The 20,362-nt window shown below is 45.8% G+C and overlaps 1 protein-coding gene across 1 annotated transcript in view; it reads right to left on the bottom strand.

Moving 5' to 3' along the window:
- The window catches only part of ACVR2A (activin A receptor type 2A), a 62,398-nt gene that overhangs the window by 30,238 nt on the left and 11,798 nt on the right, over positions 1 to 20,362 (bottom strand). The window lies entirely within an intron of this gene.

The raw sequence follows: 20,362 nt of genomic DNA, 5'->3' as shown, positions 1-20,362 counted from the left end.
ACCGGTAACTTGTCTTGACAGCAGGTGTTTTGTTTTTTTTTTTGCCATCCTAGTTTTCTTAAAAATAAACATTTCTGCACTTCTGATTGAAGTTTGTCTTTTAAATTACTAGTATAACGGATCCCATGATGCCTACTGACAGCCTACCATAAAAATCAAAGCAGTAACAGACCGAGGCACCTCTAAGTGGAGCTAACCTCGTCATTTTATGGTGATCTGAAGCACCACCCTGGTTTCTGCAAAGGTACAGGGCTGCCAGGATGTAAAAGCACTCACAGATACCAGGTAACAGAGAGCTGACAGCTTACAGTTTGAGACGTTTCCAGTGGATACTGCATTTGCATGTATCTGAAAGCACCGATGCACTTAGCTGAGACAACAACTGGCTTTTATTTCTGTTTTTATCTTGCAAACACTGCCAAGAAGGTGTCATTAATCTTTGTCCAAGCTTCGACGTTTAATGTATTAAAAAACATAGAAAAAGAGAGAAGGCTACAGTCAGAGCTCAAAACCGAGGGATGGCCGGAAGATGACAAGGCACGTTTACTCTGCTGGCACCATCCAGACGGGCAGTCACTGAAGATCTGATGTTACCAGATGTTCTCCATAGCAGTGTCAGTCAGTCAGGTCCACGCACGTTTACCTGTCCCTCTCCTCACCTCATCACACATACTCAAAACAACCTGGATACCCGGCCATCACCCTGTAGCTGCACCAAACTCACCCCTTCCCAGTGCCCTGCAGGACAGAGCGGCTGCAACCCCAACCCCTTGGTGCCCAGCTCTCCCCAGCACCACCTTTCTCCCAGGCGTTCCACATTTCCACCTTCACCAAGTTCTGACTTTGACGCATTCCCAAAATAGGCAGAGGATGCTGCTTACGCTTTTTGGGACAGAGCCTGGATGTTCGACGGGAGAAGCGCGCTAGCCAGCTGGTGACACTGCGAGATGCAGCATGCGAACTATTACGTTCTTTGTGCTGCAACGGCCTGACCTTTACAACTCCCTGCTATGGCAAGAAACAGATGAGGCAACAGATTGAACAATTTGGTTCTGTCAGTGCAATAAAGCAGAAGTCCTGGATGCATCTCATACGTGCCATTCCTTTTCTTCCGTTGCCAAGCCTTGCTCGGAAGGACCACGGACAAGCTGAATTTGATGAAATCCTGAAACTGCAGTAAAATTAACTTTGCGCAAGTATTTTTCTTCCATGTCTTCTCCACAGTCAGGTTTTCTTCTTCGTTAATGCTGTGAATTGGGTCAATCTGACTGACCTGCAACTTAGGCACTGGGTTAGTGACTTGGGATCTGACCAGTGTGCCTAACCAGAGCGCCTTCTCCAGGGGCTTTGCGGCCGTTTACAACAGACTGCAGGGATGTACGGACACGCTAGGGCACTCCTGACTTATCTTTCAAAGTAGAGAAGCAGGAATAAGGTGAAAGCAAGGGAAGAGAAGGAGAAATGACACAAAGAAGGCAGCCCTGCGACCACAGCGCAAGGAAAGCGTCTGCTTGTAACAGCCCTGCCGCCCCTCCGCAGGAACCAGCTCCTGGAGGAGAAGGGCAGCTGGCGCTGACATCAGAAGCAAACCTCTTCGGGTCCCAGCTGAGGCCCAGTGTGCCCATAACGAAACTCCTGGGCCCATCCTGAGCACTGAAAAATCGTTTTCTCATGAAATTGTCAGGTCCTTAGGAAATCTCCTACTGCATCTCAAAATGGAAGAAGCCATGAGCGGAGCTCTAGCATGATCTTACAGGCTGAACTTAAAGTCTGAAAGCTTGTGAGAGGAAAAAACATTAAAAAAAGAATAATCAGATACATTAGAGTTTAGTTTCAGTATGTTAAAAGAATATATTGAACATCGTTACAGTGCAGTTCGCATGCTGCTGTGCCACTAGACACTTGTGTCCAAACACACCAGCTGCAGGAAGAAAAAAGAACCAGCGTTTGGTAGTGAACTTCTGAACTGCTGTTAATAGAGGACACACTGGAATTGTCAGCGGTACAGAAAACAACTTTATTAGAGTGTACAGGAGTAGTCTGGAAAATTTCACCTTTGTAGGGACTGGAAGGACTGACTTCCATTTTTTCAAGCAGGACTGTATGAATTCCTGAAACAAATTACCACCGGTTTGTGGATAGAACTGGAAATTTGTTTTCCATCTAGTACTTCTCTGAGGTGCACCTACCCAAGGCCAACATGGAAATGGCAACAGTGCAATCTGGAAAGAGTAATCCCACCTGTACCTCACGGCTGTGTGACCTGGCTAAATCCATTAATTATGCCGTACTTGCAGGTGATTCTACCGTAAGCACTAATGACACTGCTGGTAAGGATTTATATGCAGGAATACCCGTGTGAGAGAGAAGGAATTTCTCGGGACTGCTCACTGGAGAACCTGGTGTATGAAAAGAGTTGACCTATACTTATTGTAGGAAGGTTATCTACTAGGTGTTACGGACTATGTTTGAGGTGAATCCGAACTGGGTCTGGGCGCGGAGGTGCACCACGAGCTCAGCAGGAGGGCCAGCAGCACCATGGTCACTGGGCAGCCAGAAGGGCCGACGCACTACAGAGCTGAGGTGCAGCAGCGTTCCGGGGAAATTAAAAAAGGGCAGAAAACCTAATGCAGCCAGAGACAGCAACCTGAGATGACTTGGGTTACTGTACAGGTACCTCGTCAAGTACCTGTCCGCATGCGTTATTCTAGTTGTTTCCACAGCCCTCTAGACCCACAGACATCCGGGACCAGACTACAGAACGGCGTGACCAAGGGCCCGCTTTGATGTGTCCGCAACCAGGAAGCAAGTTTTTATCACGCTGTACTTCTGATAACACCCAAGGCAACATTTCTCAGAGGAAAAATAAAGAGGTTATTTTCAACCTAACACAGCAAACTGAGTTACAGTGCAGACGATCTGCTCTGTCCTCCTCACGCTCGATGAGATGCCCTGAAAATATTTTGTGGCTCCTTTGCACAAGCATTACACCTATTATTGCTGTTGTTCTCAACGCTCGCAGGTCAGACTAACTTCTATAAGCCGGGCCAAAGTACATTCATTAACTCCATGCACAGCAGCAATTAACTTTAGCAGGGCAACAATCAGGAAAAAGATAAACAAGCCAGGAAAGTAACCGGCCACCTGACCTGCTGCCACGCTGCCTTGGAGAGAAAATGCCCAATCTTTTCAGGCAAGAATTTCTCTTCAACCTCCTCCTTTTCACCACGTTCTCCCAAGCCTGGGTTGCAGTTATCAGAAAGTTACTGGTGGTGTTTCTGCATTGCTTCCCAAAGTGCTGCACCTCAGCACAGAAGCCCGTGAGACTTCAGATCGGTTTTTTTCCTGAACACTTCAGTTTTACAGTGAAGTTTGGCTGAGCCTGGAAATAGCGAGTAACACATTGTTCTAGTAGGAAAGGTTTGGCAGAGCTGAGGACTACCCACAGGTGACCACAACAATGCGAACTGAGATATGATCAGAGGAAAGGATTAAGGTTTGGGAATCCGTAGCCGAGGTGACCTTAAACATGCTGAACATCCCAGTCAGGAGGAACTCTTCGCTTGTCGATCCCCGTGCAGAAGCAGCCACTTGACCTTCCGACGTTCAAGCCCCAGTAAGTAGCCGTGCTGAAGGAACCTCTGTGTCCACAGAAGCGAGCTCACTGCCGACTCCTCCAGCGGAGCGTCTCGGAGAGGCTATTAACCTTTCGGTTGATTTAAACACAGAGCTGCAGCTCTCAGAGACCTGGGATTTAGGAAAGGCGGCAGAACTAACGGAAAGCCTCTCTTAGGGGTGAAGCCACAGCCCAAGGAAAAGATGCAAGTGAAGGTGAGGAACCTCTAGGCTCACTTGCGAGAGCCCCCAGAGCCATCTGAAGGCAGGCCTCCACCCTTACTCCTAAAGGAACAGTGGCTGCAGGAGGTGCAACAGAGGTACCTGAAGCTCTCTGTGCTCTTGCTCAAGGAAAAAAAGCTGATTATTACTGAACATACTGATTATTGAAATTACTTACTTCTGCCATGTGTCCCTCCCCGCAGTCCCTCCAAGCAGTCAGCCCTGTTGTTAGAAAATATTAGGAAGTCATACCAGGACTTTGGAGAGAACTTCTGTTTTCTGCCCTGTGCTTCCAAATCCCTTACTTAGGATTTGATGTAAGGAAGCGGAGAAGAAAAGCTGCGGTGTCCAAGCCCAGACAACACCTCTGTTCTTCAGGTAGCGTTCGAGGTGCCAGCGATGGCTGCTCAAGAGACACCACTGGTGTCTATAGCATCTGCAGCCTCACCGGCACAAAGACCGACATCCTCTGGGAATCTCTAGAAATTTCAAGTTAAGAAGTGTGAAAAGTAGCACTTATCTCGACTTCAAGGGAACACACCACAACAGAGGCTGATGTTTTCAAGTTCAAACATGCCGCTCCTGTCACCGCAAGGTGTGAGCGGCACAAAACAGAAAAGCCCTCTCATCTACCCTCTAACGATTCTGTAGGGGAGAAAAGGCTTGAAAGACTCTGCGAGCTGTTCGGGTTTTTGAAGTGTAGCCTTGGGACCAGACTCACCTCATCCACGCTGGTAGCTGGCACAGACATCCCCAGTCAAACGGTCCTTTCCCCATACAACCCAGGAGGTATTATAAGCTGATAAAAAAAATCTACCAAGGAATGACACTATGCACAGCACTCAGAAGTTTAAACTCTACAAGATTCAGAGGCTGAAAAAAAAAAAACAGATCAGGGACAAACCCTCCTCCCCTCGGCACTGACCCCAAACACACCCACGAGCAGTCCCTGGAAATAACCACAGGAGCTGCCCCCAAAGGAAAAGCTCTTTGGACTCAGCCCCGGTTTCCAAGTGACAAAAAGGAACGTGCCACACATGGAAGGGATGGGGCTGGCTTTAAGGGGTCCCTTCCCATACTGTACGCAGGTTTGAATGGATAAAAAACCTCACGTAAAAACTCCACTTTGTACTTGAGGTTAGAGCAGTGACCACCTGGGGCTGAGCCGCACCCTGTCGCTTCGGGTGCTACCACCCACAGGTGTCTCTGGCTGAAGCTCGGGACGCAGCCAGGGATGCTTTCCCACTGCGAACAGGCTTGTGGTACCGTTTCCACGCAGAGCCTTACAACGCTGCTGCTGAACTTCGGAAAGCCAAGCACTTTGCAGGCACCTTGCTCCCAGACCGAAGCTTGCAGGAGGGATCTGGCCCCACAAAGCCGCCCAGCTCCGGGCTGCCTCTGACCCAGCGACACCAGCCGTGAGCGGCACGGCGCTGCCGAACACAGCGACCCCTCGTCCAGGCTGCCACCTGTACGAGCCCCTCTCTGAGCTACGAAACTTTGTAAGGACTTCCCGGCTGCGAACTGCAAAACATTAACAACTTCCTAAAGTAAAAATCCTGCAGCCTCGTGGCTGATGGGAACTTCTGATTATTATTCACTTAATGAGAAAGTATAATCAAGTTTCACAGGAATGGTATTTGGCTTTAAATTTCCTTATCTGATTAGACTGTAAGGTAGCCAAGACCACTGAAATGGAGTTTTCTCCCGATCTTTTCCCGTACTGTTTATTCTGTACATCTTCCAGGGTCCCATCGAGTATGCTCAGCATCAATCTTCCACCAGTGCACGTAATGAGACACAACAAGTCTCCTCTGCTGCACAAGGAGAACCCTTTCTGCTCCCTCAAAAACATCAAGAGAAGAGCTCAAGTCAGGCTAATAACAAAAAATAATACACCTTTTGCCTTCCGAATCAGTCAAGTCCAAAGCAAATCGTACTGACGGTTTGACTGCAAACAGAACAGAATCACACACCGTGTCAACTCACTTCTTCTGTGCTTACAACCAACATCCCTATACAACCAGTCCCTGTTATTTTTATTTTCTTTTTACACTATCAGCCGTGTTCTTTCGCTTACGCCTGCTCCAGGGACCTCCCAGCCTTCCGAGCTTTGGCCAGGCTCGGCCAGCAGCCGAGGAGCAGCGCACAGAGGCCAGCAGCCCCAGAGAGGCACAGCTGTGTCCAGATGGCAGCCGATCAGCGGGAAGGCAGGCTGCACACCTGTGCAAACACGGGAGGCATTACCTCGGACACGCACGCAAGCAGCAGGGTGGTGGGGAAAAGGCAGGGTCCAGTACTGAGAAATTCAAGCCCTTAGTGGTTCACTAGAGCTCGAAACCCTTCCTTATCCCTCCATCTCCAACGTATTTGTGGAGACTCAACTTCACCTTCAGTCCCGATTTCACACAGTCAATGATAACTGCTTTCTCTTGTATCTTCCTTCTCATCCTCCTTTTCATTTCACCACCTCATCACAACAGAAGGCCTTTCCACGCTCATCTTCCTCAAACAGGCTGCCCACAATCACTGTTTGTGATTTCTTCCCAAGACTTGTACCCTATCCATATTGTTTCTGTTTGCTACTCCCTCAGAAGCCTTTTAGGATTGCATGCATCACAGCCAAATCCCATCAGTAGCTCACGGTACCTGGTATAATACAAGACCACAGTTTGAAATACATTTCTTAGTTGTAGTGGAATCAGAAAAAGCAGACTCTGCTGTACAGCCTCCCAAACAGCTGAACTGGCACAAACGAGTGGAAGTAATTCCTTCCTTCAGCCACTAAACTTAAATAAATGTCAAACTGCAGCATTACACACCTGAGTAAATACCTATCAGCATAAAATGCTAATATGTTTTTGACTGCTCAACCCTTGTCCTAAAGCAAAAAATTGTGCAACCTTGAACTTTGCTGTAGTTGTTTAATTTTATTTCTACTGTCCATCTCTCTATATGGATTATACATATTATGTTATTTATATTTTACTATAATATATATAAATTCCATTTACATTTTTCCCTTATGGTCCAAACTTGCTGTAGATTATATTAAAAAAACACAGCAAAACTGCCCCTCTACCCCTAGCTAAACTGGCTGTCACTTGGAGTGGATTTTGCTTGTCCCCTCTCAGGCTGCCTCATTTTTCTCACTGTATCAGACTGTGAACCTGCAGATTATGTAAAGGTTCTCCTTTCGTATAGTTTGAAGCAACCTGGATTTGTATGGACGAGAACACTGCTGATGTGGCTAGCACATACTCAAGCCTTCAAGCTCCAGAGTCAACCCCATCTCCAAGCCATGGGGTGCAAGCTCCCAGCTCGAGGTGGGTGGCTGTGGCCGTACAAACCTGGGCTGCAGCTCGGCCCCAACACCGCTCTTCCACCAAGAAGATCAGGGAACTGAAGGGGGAAGACAAGCGCTCTGCTGGAAGCACCTAGTCCTGCAGCTATTTTCTTCCCTGAGAAAATCAGGGAAATCCAGAACCCAGCTATCAGAGTATTAATTAAGTAAACATTTTCACCATATGCAATGCTCACCATTTAAATACCCTAATTACTTCTAACACCCATCATCACCTTCCCATGCTCTGAAGGGAGTAGATCAAGCTGAGCTTTCCCACAGGAAGCGCGAGCTGACAGGATCTCAATACAGATCATCATTATACCGGTTTTTATGTAGAATAAATTCTGATGTGAGTGATTGAAAAACTGTCAAGAACTTCAGGTATTTGAGATCCGCAGCAAGATTAAAAGAGAAATGGAACAACAAAGCAGTTCCCTAACGTATCTCAGTATTAGGCTATTTCTCTGCTCCTTTTTTGGGAAGCTCTGTGTATTCTCATTAAGCGGGTTTTTCTCCTATCTACTGGTCAGTTTTTAATATTATTACTGAATAAAGCCAGAAAAGCATAACTAACAACTAGAAGAACAAAAGGAAGTATTTCGAAGACCAGAATTAGGTTGTTAACATCAGGGTACCAAACACTAAAGCTCCACCAACCCATTACGTTGGGTTTGTTTGCAAAGCTTTAGCAATAACTGAGTGGGAAGGGCACAATTTAGAACTGCTTTCCTGAAGTTGGTGCTCTGCAGCTGAGCTCCGTAGCAGTGACTTCATGAACACGCTGCACGCTGGAGAGCCGGCACGCTTCTTGCCATTACAACAACTGCTGCCACAGCTGTCTGAAATAAATCACCGCTGATCTAGCATGAGAATCCAATCAATACAGAAGTAATCCAAGACAGTGGCTTTTAGTTTCCTCACCTGCCCAGAAGCACTTACAAATAGTCTACATTTTCATGTTGAGTGGTTTTCTTAAAGAAAAAAGCAAAACAAGATGCCACACCGACTTCTTCTAATGCTGTTTGACATTCGGTGTGAAGCAAGGCAAGCAGACATCTGGAAAAATCCTCAGAACTCAGTAACATATGAGTTAATACCAAATAAATGTATCAGAGTTCCTAAAACCTAAAACTAAAAAACCTAAAACAAAAACCTAACTACGCACACGCTTCTAAGTTTGGCCCTGTTAGAGTGGCAAAAGAAATATTAATGTCTCCAGAAAGTTTTCTCAAAAGAAATCCCAATAGGGATGAAAATTGCCATGATGCTGCCACCAACAGAAAAGTGCTTCTGACTCGCTGTAACTTAACCTGTATGGCAGAAAAACCAGAAGATCAGGATGGAATCACCACCCTTTTCCCTTTTGAGTGAATACTGATAAAATTCTTGTCAGCTGGATATCATCTCCCTATTCCCCACAACAGACCAAAATCAAGTTATTTGAAAGATCAATTTAATAACACCAAGTAATTTAGAAAAAACTGAGGAAGAATGCTGTGGTCTTTTTTCTTCCTATTTGTGACCATGCCTGCCCAACAAAAGTTGGCACTTCCCCCTGATCTAATACCTTTGAGAAATTCATGATTATTGTTGGAATCATCTTCAAGTATGAAGGTACTGAAGGTGTGTTATAAAGGTTTTAAAAATCTAAACACCTAGGTATTAAGGCATCAAATCAAATTCCCATTCAAAACCACGCACATATGCTTAGTAAAAGCGGAGTCGACAGGACTGCGCTTCACTGTGTGTCTGAGATGGAAAGTATTCAAAATCACAAAAAAATCCTTACTATTGGATTTGTTTTAGCAAATCGTGTTTGATGACATATGAGCGAGGTGAATTTTGGTAATACGTACCCTGACTGTACAGCGCGTACCTGACATGGTACAGTAATCCTAAGCTATCTGAAGAGCTTTATAGCATGCAAATTAATGAAAAAATGACTTAAAGAAAGTGTTCAATTAAGCCAGTTTTGCTTCATTTAACTTCCTAAGAAAGTCTTAAAAATTCATTTGTCACAAAATGTTGCATAAAATTTTTAGTATTAACTTTTCAATATGTTAATTCAGAGTATTAAGGTAAATTACCAGAATTTTATTAAGAAATTACTCTCAGAAAGGTTGGTCTGCATACGAGAGCCCCGCAGAGTTCTCAGCTACGGAGCTACCTACGGTAGAACGGCAACTCCGGTTCAGCCGGTAAACCAATTAAGCACCGGGTAATGCTTTTAAAATAGGGGGAAATGGAGATTTGCTGTGCCAGACTCGTATTCAAACCTTTTAATTAATTTTCCCCGATCATTACGTCAGCTGCAATCTTCTTGCTTTGAGCTTTTGGGGGACCCCCGAGTTGCAGCAACACCCCGCAGTCCCGCCTGGGTAGGGAGGAAATCCTCTCCTGCCCCTCCGAAGCGGCGCTGAGCAGGTCGGCCTCTCCTTCACCCACCTGGCTCCCGATGCCATCCCCTGCACCTATCCTGCTGCCTCTGCTCACCTTCCTTCGTGCACCTCGTGTCCCAGAAAAGCCTCCTAGCTGAGCGTGCCTGTCTGCTCCTGCGGAAGAACTACGCTCCCTGGAAGTCTCTAGCTGACTAACAGGAAAATAGCACACAATTTTAATATTTAGTATATAATGTGCAAATATTTCATCTTCATACAGATTTTTAAATAACCGTATGTCACCCCAGATGATGCAACAAATCCTGAGCAGTTCTAGCATTTTATAGTTAGAGATTGAGAAAAAAAAAATCGGTTAATAGCAAAATCCAGAGCAGTGCACAACTCAGTGCCTCCTGCCATGTTCTTACAGAAGTCTTATGGGTTAAGGATTATTTAACTCATTACCCAGTTACTTCTCCATTCAGTTGGTGCACTTAAAAAGCAAACTGTAACGGAGCCATGTTCCCATAGTAGATTTAAGACACCACTGTGGTCTAGAAACAACACGCAGACATTTCGTAACCAGCTTCAACCAACAGACTTACATAAAGCACTCGGTGACAACAAAAGAAGTTGTAATGCAAAAATAAACCCCATCTGCTTTAATATTTAATGGAACTACCCAAAATGTTTTACTAACTCACCGTCAAATAATTTATTAGTTTATTTATTAAGAGGATTCATTTAAAACTTCCCCATACAACAAAAGATACCAAGTTCCCAACCCAGTCCTGTACTTCACTCGATAAATAAGCACGGAAAACAAGAGAACCGCTTGGGAAGTTTAATGATCTAAATCTTGAAAACACATATCCAGGTAGAGAGCACGCAGAGGTGAAGAGCTGACCATCCCACAGCGGCAGCAGGAACACATCCTAAGCGTGCTGCTGTCCCGTCCACCATGCAGCTCCGCTCCCCTCTCCTGTACAGCCCGAAGCTGCCGGGCTCAGCCTCCCGTGGGCACTGGTTAGGAAAAAACACGGTGTTTTAGTGAAACAAAGCGGGTGTCAGAGAGCACCGGGATAGCAGGCAGGCCACAGCAAGACAACTGCAGAGTGAGGTCCCCAGCGGGCGCCACCCAGCTCTGCACCCCGACCCACGGGGGGAAGCCCACGCTCGGAGCCTCGACCCGATTCACTCCCTGCACATCGAACGTTGTGGTCAGCACTGGCTGGATCTGACGTAAGGCAAGTGACAGTTTCAAGGCTTTCAGGATAAAACCATCTGGTTTTGCTATCTGCTGAACGTATCCGAGTATGTAACTTTTACCGTCCTCAACCAGAGATACCCCGTATCTTTCTCCACAAACATATATACATACGAGAACAGTTAAGATACTCTCTGGTGTTCAAAAAAGGCAGATGATAAATGTGATACAACCGGTTTTAATCAAGATCAAAGCTGGAGGAGAATGCAGACAGACGGTCTAGACTGCTCTACTTCTGAAAGCCTAAGCATATAAAGCAACATCTGCAGAGAGCATTAATCACATTTAGTCTCCCATCTTATCACCTCCCAAGCAAGCAGAAACAACTTTTACTTAAACATCATATGCTTATATATGACAAGCATTTTTAATTATCTTTAAATTAGATATTTATCACTGATTACAAAGCTGTTACACTGACTTTGAAATATGCTAAGGCAATCTTAAAAATACTTGCATGGTTCCCGGGATAAAGGGTATGGGGGCGGACAGGACAGAAGAAGTGCTGGGAAGGGAACTTACTGAGCAGCAGCAGAATTATTTTCACACTCCTGGTAGGAGAAGGGAATTTTCCAAATATTGAATCAAGTTCTGATTTGCTCGCCTGCATTTAGGACCGTAACTCAGCAGGCAGCAATAAAGTGCAAGATGTTTTCTATACACAGCTTTCTTAACTAGCTCTGGGAAACGATCTGGGAATACGGATAATCAGCTCAGCTCCTTTTTGATTTTTGTCTATCAAAAAAGATCAGCTTGCCGATACAATTACGAGGAGAACTAAAAATCAGGGAGGTGGTGCATATACACATAAGGAATATCTGTGTGATTTGATACACGCCCCTTAACATAAAAATTATCTATTCCTTGTGCACCTTCGTTTACTCTGCCTACATTCCGGTCCGTTCTCGCTGCTGGTTTTGTACACTCACTGGTAACCATTTCATTTCTTTTATTAGGGCCTTGCATCAAAAGTTTTTCCTTCTGCCAGCATTTTCCCATACTCCCTGCTCCAATTAACCTTCCATTTAGGCCAGTATTTGTCATCAAAAGTGCTAGGAAATTCTTATTAGTGCTACCTAGAAAACTCCCTTTAATCTTGCAGGCCAGTCTCCAGCTTAATTATGCCAGTTCAAGCTTTTTGGAGCCAAACAGATTACCTGCCTTTCAACAAGAGCTTGGGAGAGACCTGTCCACAAAAAAAAAAAGCAGCAAATTATCAATCTGAGACAACAGCTGTGAAGATCTACAACATTTTAAACCCAGAGGAAGGAGGAACTGCAACCAAGCTCAAGTTTTTAAACAACCACACAGCCCAGGGAAATCTAATATAGCACAGCAACCAATTCAAAATTTATGAGTTTTACTCAAAATCTCAAGTCTTAAATTTCTCAGTTAAAATTAGACAGTCTGCGATCTCCACTTCTTCCAGATTGACTGAAAATACTGATTATTAATACTGTTTCTAAGACTTCTGATGCCAGAAACCCCTTCTCCTTGTAGATAGCTGCTGGTCATCACGCTGCTTCTTAAGCATTTTGCTTAAGATCGAGATTGGATCGAGATTTCTTAGCCCCTCATTAACAAGATTTGCGGATGAAAACATTATTCTTGGAGGTTTTTCCAAATCCTTCCCCATTTCTCTACTTCACTTCCAAAGTCAAAGCTTCAAACCGGACGTTTTCCAGCAATAACCTCACCAATACTCCAGGAAATGTACTCTCACATCGAAGCAGTTGACATTTCATCGAAGGGAACATCGCAAGCATCGGAGCTTCATTCTTCCTGCACGTGCAGGAGCAGCAGCAGCCTGAAGCTCTGCAGCATTGGAGAAGAGTTGTAACTCATCTGCCCCTGATCTGTTTGAAGAATTACCTATCTTTAGTGCTAACTCTAACCTCCTAACCATGCAGCGTAACAGAGGGATCTTCTGCACGCCTTTTGAGACACCTTCCCCTGGGGAGAACAGGATGCTCTGAGAAACGTCCTAATACGCCGTGGGTTGAGTTTAGCCCTTCCGCTGGAGGAGATGACAGTCAGCAGGATGTCCTGCAAGGCTGCCACGGCAGCAGCTGGGTGGAAAAGAGCAGCAAGAACAGCAGATCAGAGCAGCACTTAACAGCAGATCAGGGTGGCACATGCAATGGGCGTGCAGAACAGAAAGCCATGTGGGATGCTGTTACTTCACCTGCCCACCTCACAGCACCACACCAAGGCGATCTCATCCTGCTCAGCTGTTTCACTTGCCTATGCGATGTGTTCCACCACAACGATGTCAGGAAAAAGAGAAGTATTCATGTAAAGCAGGAAATCGTACACACTGAAAGAGCACTGCCGAGGCGCTCTCAGAGCTCGGCTATTCATCTTCAAAAACACGGAACTGGTTTTGGCTGTAGAAACTCTCACCATGCCTAATTTTAATTAGATAAACTCGACAATAATTAGAACTAGACAGACCACTTTTGGGTTGTATCTAGAAGAGAAAATTTAGTTTCTATCATACTGCAACCATACAGAATCCAATTTCTATTAGCTGGTCATTATTTTTTCATGTCAGAACAATATGGCTATGCCACTGACATTTACCCCGACGAGTCTCAGGAGCATCTTAACCTCCTCACATTCCTGGGAAGAAATAAGGCTCATTCCCATGGGGAACAGCACCCGATGCCCTCCCGGGGAAGCACAAAAAGCCCCGGTGCAGCTGGCGGCGATCCCCCCAGGCGGCCCACTGCACCGCTGCCCACCAGCCACCCATCTAGCTGGGTTCATTCACAGGTAACAATTACCTTTTTTTTTTTCTTTCCAGTGGAATAAGGAATGAACCACCTGCCCTAAAAGCAGTAACACCATGGCTACATAAAGAAAACTCGCAGGTTTTGACACTTATCATCAAGCTGCAAATGCAAAAAGGAAATCCAGAAATCTGTGTTTGAATCAGGCACGTACATGGCGGAAAAAAACACCACCACACAACCAAAGGCTTCCAGCTGGAAACACCAGAAGTGCTACTAGAAGTTAATTCCTCTTCTAAATTAACAATTAAGGAAATGACATCTCTTGACCTGAAATCCTGAAGGCACTTTAGGATATGATTTTGACCTTATTCTTCTTATTCAAGCACCCAGCAAAAGCCAGAACATGAATGTTACCACTACATTAAAACTCTTCCTTCCACTCTTTGACAGGTCAGAGTCTTAAACTAGGCCATCAAACACCAAGTTCCACGCTCGGAAAGACTCAAGCAGGATTCCTTGAACATGTTTTCCGTACAAACTCCCCCTGCCCCGTCCCTCCGGTGCATCACAGACAGGAGGACAAAGACACCAGCAGGTATATGCCACGGGTTTATTTCTGGGAGCATCTACCAGGCAGATCATCTGCTAAGAGGTCTTCAACTGCACTCGAGAGGTCACCAGAAAATCAGACACTTCCAGTTGGAGAGGAAGAAGACAGTTCTAAAGTTTTTTTGTATCCCTTTGTGCAGAATAAAGTTTAAATTGTAATTCTGCCTATTAATGCCATCTTCTAGGAAGCACAAATTCAGTAGGACTTCCCAATCTCTACCTTAAGCCATGGTAGAAGTTACATCATTGCTTGCAAATAATAATTTCCCTCAAACCTCCTTAAAAATAGCATTCCACCCACTGCTGATGGAGGCAGAGAAGTATCTCTTTACGGACTACACCGTGAGCTAATACTGAGTAACTGTAGGGGTTTCTGGTTCCATGGCATTTGGGAAAATAAGACTCACCAAGACCACTGTGCACCAGCCACGGCTTTGACCAAGCTGGCAGCAGAGCTTCTCCTTGACCTCAGGAGTTACGCCAGCACACAGGATGAAGACCCTATCTCTACGCATAAAGTAATTTTAGCCTATTTCACTCAGACTATATTGGCAATAAAGAACCAGCAGAAGCAGAGGATTCTACATGTTAAAGGAATCTAAGAAGAACCCAGGATGTAGTTATTTTGGATTACCCTGTATCATTTGCAATGTCCTCCCTGCCACCGTGACTGAAGTCACCTCACAGCAGCAAGCTAAGAGCAAGCAGCATGCTCACTGGCTATTCTGATGGTGTTTCAAACACCCAGAGTCTGAAGACCATTCAGACATCACCCCTGCCAGGATCTCCAGCACACCCACAGGCCAGGCGAGCTGCCCAGCACCAGCCCTACTTCCACTGTCGGTCCCCTCCGTGCCCCGAAGGCCCCTTCACAAGACCACAGCCGAGCCCCAGGCGAAGCACGAGCTACAGTTTAACTTCTGCCAACACCCAAAGGGAGGCAGGGTGAACTTTGCACAAGGCCCTGGCTGCTGACCCAACTGCCACCCTTCTGCCGCAGCCACAGGGCCCGGCCCGAGGCCGGCGGGATGAGGAGGAACAGGAGGAAGACCATTTGCCTTCAGCAGAAGGCCCATTTATATGGCGCCTGTTGGGAGATGGAACTGAACCCCAAAGCAAGGAGGGGGATGTTTCAAAAGCATCAGGCAGCCTTAACTGGAGGATTACCCAAAGGCTTTGGGAAGGAGTCTTCAAGGATCTGGAGTTACTTCATCTGGAGGCTGCCTCCAAGACCACGTTTCAGTACCTCAGAACAAACCATCCTCCATCAATTTGTCCACCCCTGAATCATTTTCAGCTTCCGTATGTTCTGAAGCAAGTTCTGGAGTTTAATTACCCATAGTTAATAAATACATGTTTTTTGCATAAAGAATCTTCACTGATCACTTCACTGGAAGCGAGGTGAAGCAGCTGGCCAGCAGGCTGAACAGGAACAAGAGCCAAGCTATCACGGTGCTTGGCCCCCAGAGCACCCCTAAATGCAGTTATCGGATTTCTAGTTGTTTACATTTAATTTGGATTGGTTTATATGTGTATATACACACACAGGCTTAACTTGCTGTTCCTAGATGGTATGTTTGTTTTAGAAAACAAGGAGAACACGTTTCCTTCACAGTAAAACAGAGGCTCTGCAGGTACCGAGGGGCAGGAGGATGCATTCTGAGTGCAGAATACCTCCTTTGAGGTAGCCAGCAATCCCTGCCACACTGGTGCTTACCTTCTTAAGAGACCTACACTTCCAAAGCTGTGTTAGGAGTACCTTAAAGGAAAAGGGAAGCCATAAACAGTAGTTTAAGGGCTTATAGTGCCAGATGTTCTTTGATGGAGCAGTCCTTCTGTTCAGGCAGGAACAGGTGTTTCTCTTGTCTCAAGTAAGGAATTCATTCAGCAGTAAATTCTCCTGGCAGTCCAGAAGAACATCAAAGCCTCACAACTGCCAAAAAGGTTACGGGAGAGCTCTCCTGCCTTGCCTGCTCAAGCTGTTTCTTCTGCAGTAGTGGAGGAGTACTTAGTGAGACAGTTTCTTAGGCACTTGGTTATGATTGACAGGAGAGTAGCCTTTTTGAATGAGAACAAAAGTGGTTAGGTTTTTCTTTTTGGTTTTACAGGATAATGATTACCTGCAGCTAGTCAGCACAGTCAACAGATACTTGGTAAATCAGTAGCTGAACAGCAACAGCAACTGCTCTTCTGCGTAGCACTCTTCACCAAGGAGAGACTGACACCCACCTTCCTCTTGAATGTGTTGACTGGTGAGGTAACAGTAAGGCAGATGTGACATTCAGACCGCCTTTGTTTCTTCTCTGGCATTATTTGGTCACTTATGCAGAGATACCGAGATGGAGCCTTTCTGCTGGAGGTCAGAAAACGATCTGTCTGGTGCGTTGTTGTTCAGACCAAGACCATGGGGGCCTGGGGCTGAGAAGTGCCGTGGCAGCGTACCATTACAGCTTTGAAGGTTCCCAAATATCCTCTGTAACGCGATTTAATGCCATGAACTTAGGTATCCGAGTTCCCTGTACAGTCAGCAGAGGAACATGGCACTCTTAACTGCAGAGAGCTGCCCTGAGCAAATCAACATGCAACCCAGAGCAGGAACACAAGTTCCTGCCAACAACAGCTGAATTCCTAGGCTTGATACCTCCATCCACTCCATCCTTTCCAAGCTTAAGGCCATCCCCTTAGATTATCAAGAGGTTTTTTTTTTCCTTTGAGGGAAAGCACATACTAGAGAAGAGTTCACCCTCCAGGGGAAGACACGTGAAAGCTCTGGAAATTGTGCATAAAAGCTTACTGTTTGAGAGCTCAGCAGCTCAGAAAAAGGGGGCCCAGGCATTCATCACCTCAGCAGCCTCAGAGCAGTCAGATTCCACATTAGGATAATTATTTGACCATGGAAATTTACAGCCACGCATCTCCATTTGTCTCAACCTCTGTGTCTGTAGGTGCAACTCTCTGGCAGCCTGCAATCAATCTGCCCCCTTTCTTGCACAAAAGAGACTGCTTCGATGTCCCAAGCTGGCTGAAGACCAGTGTAAGTAAAGAGGTAAAGCATTCCCTGCCCACTTAATGTTCTGAGTCTGCTTGGAAAAGGATCTCACCAGTGCCTTGTCTGTGTGGGCTTCCAGTGCCATTATCTTGTCCTTCCTCCAGAACTTACCAGCATCATCCGTAGCTCCCCAAATTCCAGAAAACCTCAGCAACAAACACTTCTCAAAGGGACAGGGACAATCCACGGAGATGAATACAAAGGTATAAATAAGATTATGCTCCCAGGAGCAGGAGAATAGAGGGAAGGTGAACAGAAAACATACATTGAGGCCTTCACTTTCTGGTGGCATAAGTCCTTAAGTTAGCTTAGATGTGCTTAGCAGAAGCCATCACCTCAGGAGAGAAAGGGGTTAAAAATTCTGCTTCACCCAAGCAGAAACTTAAACTTCACTGTCAGTTTGAAACAGGCAAAGGAACAGATGTGGACAATAACGGCCTGGGCTCAGGACATCAGCTTCATCCTTCCCTAAAAGGGAGGCTGGTTTTGGGCTCAGCTGGAAGAGACCACAGATGGGGAAAAATCCCAAAGATGTCAGGTTTCAGATCATACCTAAGGTAAGATTCCTCCATGCTTCTGAAAGTGATAGGGACTTCTAGTCATGCTTTATTCAGAAATTGAGAACACCGCTACTGGAGGCCAATTTATCTCTTACATCTGCTGCTGATATTTGGATTACAGTATGGGAAAAGTCATCATGTGGACTTCCAGAGAAGGTTAAAAAGCCACATGATGCTGAGCAGCCATAGAAAAGCCTGACAGTTATTCTCCGAGACAGAGAAACAAAAGGCTGAACAGTTCAGGTAGCTGCCGCAAAGCCTCGTGAGCAGCTGAACTGCAAGTATCTGTGTCTCCCCACCACCCTGACTTCTCATGGGGCCACACCTGTCTCTTGCAGGACGTGTGCCCTGCTGTCTAAAGATTTCCCTGCTTTATGGCTTTTGCCAGCTCAGTTATAGCCGCTTTGCATGCCTGATCACCCTGGGGTTGGCGTGTTCACCTGCCTCAGGGACACTGCGGGTCGAGCAGTAACAGCACCTTGCTTCTGACGAGTGGCCCCATGCTTATGGAAGCTGGGAGATGCTTACAGGTCGGGTGGTTACGGCCAGGATCACCATGTCCTTAGTCCGAGAGGACTCGCTGAGTGTTAGGGCTGCTTAGCTGGCATGAAAAAATAAATCACCAGATGAGCTATTCTTCTCTACGTGTGATTACCGTGCTTAGTGTTTTGAACTGCGTGCATTCAGTCATTATAGCAAACGAGATGCATCACTTTAAGGACCTCTACTGTATTTTTCCCCATCCTTTGGGGATCTTTGAGGGCTGTCTGTTCTCCGCTTGAAGCCAATCTTTACCAGACTTCTTGCATAAAGTTTGTGCCTGCCTGCTGAGGGTACGTTTCTAGGACAACTTGTTGCTAAAATTCAAGGACCACAAACTAACACTAAACACTAACACCGCTAAGATTATGTGGCAAACAGGCTTTCAGAACTGTTTGCCTAAACTTGAGCTATAACTAGATTTCATAGCTCACTGTAGCCTGCACCTCTTACTTCGTTCCTACCTCACTGTTACCTGTGAACCTGGGAGATGGAAGTGAATTTTATCACCGGTTCCTTTAGCTCAGGTTGCCCAGAGGCAGGCTCCAGCTCCACCAGTTTGCACCGCTCTGGAAGCATGGGAACGTTGCCCTCCACTACCTCTGAAATGCCTGCCAGAGCAATGGAAGAGAGTGCAGCTCATTTGAACGACGACAGTGAGAGCGTGCACTGCTCCAACCCTGCCTGCTCTCATACGCAAGCCTAACTCGTCCACAGAAGGGAGGAGAAAATCCTGCGACAACAGCCATGCACTGTGGTTCACAAAACCACCCCAAAAAAGTGAAGCAAGTTCTTTTTAAAGTTGTTATTAGCAAAGATAATTATTTTTGTCATTTTTCCTTTCTTGCCCAGTCTGTACAGAGAACAGTCCTATTGAACCCTGACATCATGCCCCTGGACAACTCATTTCCTAGGTCAATTCATGCCGAGTCACTGCCAGCCCTCGTCCCACCCATCTCCTTCCACACTCCTCTTTTACCCCAGCTCTGGTCCTCATTTCATACTGCTTGCAGAAAGCCACTTACAATTCTTCCAGGTCACTTCTGACGGTTCAATGAACTTCATCAGCCCAGCACAACGTCAGAGAGCAACGAGGGCTGAACCAACAGCAAAGAGCTCCACCACCGAGCAGGTACGTGGCTGAGGAAGAAGACACAGGAAAGAGGAACTGTCGCTCTCCCAGTCCTCCGATCCATTTTCAGTCCATGTCCTACATAAATCAAAGCTGACTACCACAAGACTCCAACACTGAAAGGACTTACAATGTAATATTTTTCATTATGTAAAATTCGTGAAGTCTTGACGCTATGTCAAATAGAGAAGCTAGCTAAAGCTAGAAATGTAATTTGGGAGTGCCATACAATAGAAATTAAGTAATGACACTTCAAAGGTGCCTGGGAAAAGAACAGATTTAACTTATCATATATAACTTCGTACCACACTGAGCAACATGGTCTTTTCAGAGGGAAGAAAAAATATCTAAACTGATTTAGATTAAAAAAGGACAAATGAGCCTGAATGGCTACATGAAGAGATACTGGCTGTCAGCACTAACAATTGGAGCAACTGGAACAAGCCTTTTGGACAAGCAGAACCTAATTAGCTGCTTTATAGAGCTGACGGAACTACTGGAGGAGCAATTAAAAAGCATCTACTTTGTTGGCTTACTTTTGCAACTCGTTACATTACCGAGCCTCTGCTTCCAAATGACTTTTCCTACTTGGCTGTCCTGCCTAATGACGGCCTGAACAAGTGAAGTCTGACACATGGGAGACTCGACTTATCTGCAACAAAGGTTTGCAGTTTATTAGCGACGTTCCAAGAGTTCTCCAAGCCTACAACCGACTGCATGGTCAACGTGTCCAGCTGTGCTTTGTAATGGTTCTCTTAGGCAAGCACTGAGTTGCAAACAGCTGCTCTCTTGGCCAAGTGTTGGGCTGACTGTGGCTAGAAAGATGACACAGGGAAGGAGAGCATGAAGTTCAGATGACCAATTCAAGCTCCTCTACAACACACCTTGTCAGCACGTAAATATCCTGAA

This window comes from Cygnus atratus, chromosome 6 (genome assembly GCF_013377495.2).
Source record: "Cygnus atratus isolate AKBS03 ecotype Queensland, Australia chromosome 6, CAtr_DNAZoo_HiC_assembly, whole genome shotgun sequence".
Lineage (NCBI taxonomy): Eukaryota > Metazoa > Chordata > Aves > Anseriformes > Anatidae > Cygnus > Cygnus atratus.
The sequence above is the reverse complement of the archived record's forward strand: the minus strand, read 5'-3'. Positions and strand labels throughout refer to the sequence as shown.